This window comes from Nicotiana attenuata, chromosome 7 (genome assembly GCF_001879085.1).
Source record: "Nicotiana attenuata strain UT chromosome 7, NIATTr2, whole genome shotgun sequence".
Lineage (NCBI taxonomy): Eukaryota > Viridiplantae > Streptophyta > Magnoliopsida > Solanales > Solanaceae > Nicotiana > Nicotiana attenuata.
In genome coordinates, this window is record NC_031995.1 from 28397653 (window position 1) to 28399621 (window position 1969).

The window sequence follows — 1969 nt, forward strand, 5'->3', positions numbered from 1 at the left end:
CGACTAATAAATTTATAGCTAGGGACGCAAAAAATAGGTAAAAACTGACCAAAAACGCCCCTCAAGCCAATGTCTCGGAATTGAATAATTTTCACATTTTCAGAACCCTCGTACTCTCACGAGTCTAACCATATAAAAATCTCCCAAATCGGAGGTCAAATTCCCCTCAAAACTTAATAGTTTGGTGTATGAAGTTTTACCCCAAATTAACCAACTTTTGATCCTAAATTTGAATTCCGATGATGTATTTAACTATGTAATGATGAAATATAACAAGAAGGGACCAAAGAAACGTTACCCAGTGATCTTCACTTCAAATCCCACTCAAAATCGCCTTAAACCTAGCTCTCAGTTGATTCTGCAACTTATGAACTCAAACCCTCGACATCTCTATTTCTGTCCAGGGGTTTCCGCTTATGCGGACAAGGGACCGCTTCTGCGGTCCCGCTTCTGCCGGCCACGAGCTGCTTCTGCGGTCCTTCATTAAAGTCAAGATTTCCGCTTCTGTGGCCCTTCACCGCACCTGCGGTTGCCGCTTATGCGGATTCATTACCGCTTTTGCGGTTTCAAACAAAATTCCAAGGACCGCACCTGCGACTACTATCTCGCAGGTGCGTAACCGCTTCTGCGGTTAAACTTCCGCACCTGCGGAAACTAAAAGGGACACTCGAATTCCGCTCCTGCGGTGGTCTAGCCGCTTCTGCGGTTCCCAAGCCGCGAAGCGGAAATACCAGATGACAGAATCCTTCAGCTATTCATTCAACTCTAAAATCTTCCGTCAACCACCCGAAGTCATCCCGAGGCTTCCGAGACCTCAACTAAAAGCACCAATACCACCTAATACCTTATTCAAACTTGTACCAATCCTTAAAACACCTAAAACAAGACCGGAAACCCGAATTAATCAAAGATTCAAGTCTTAGAACCTCAAATTCCAACCAAACACGCTTTCGATCAAAAACCTAACCAAACCTCATCCGAATGACCTGAAATTTTGCACACACATCCCAAATGACATGAAGGAACTACTGTAACTTTCGGAATTCCAATCCGACCCTCTTACCAAAAACTCACTATCGAACCGGAAACTTCAAAAATTCAAACTTCGGCATTTCAAGCCTAAATGAGCTACGAACTTCCAAAATACATTCCAAACACGCTCCCAACCCCGAAATCACCTAACGGAACTAACGGAACCATCAGATTTCCATTCCGAGGTCGTCTTCACACTGTTCCAATTACGGATCATTTTTCAACACTTAAGCTCTCATTAAGGGACTAAGTGTCCCAAAACGCTCCGAATCCTAACACTGAACGTCCCGGCATACCAAAATAGCAGAAATGAACTTAGGGGAAGCAGTTAACGGGGGATCGGGGTGTAAATTCCAAAAATGACCGGCCGGATCGTTACAATAGACTTGCGGAGTTGTTACATGCGGTCATATCACTATGGCCATTCATGAAGTGGGGAATGGATATTGTGGGTCCATTACCACAAGCAAAAGGTCGGGTAAAATTTTTGCTAGTACTTACTGATTACTTCACTAAATGGGTAGATGCAGGAGCATTCAAACATGTACGAGAAAAGGAGGTCAAAGACTTCATTTGGCGTAATATCATCTGCCGATTTGGTGTACCAAAAGAGATTGTATGCGACAATAGCCCTCAATTTATCGGAGCTCAAGTCACTGAGTTTTTTGAGAGCTGGCAAATTAAGAGAATCACATGTACACCTTATCACCTAGTAGGCAATGGGCAAGCAGAATCAACGAACAAAGTCATAATCAACAATTTGAAAAAACGTTTAGAGGAATCAAAGGGTAATTGGCCTGAAGTGTTACCCGGAGTTTTATGGGTATATCGCACGACAACAAAGACAAGCACAAGTGAAACTCCTTTCTCTTTAGTTTATGGAGCTGAAGCATTAATCCCAGTTGAAATAGGAGAACCGAGTACAAGATTCTCACAA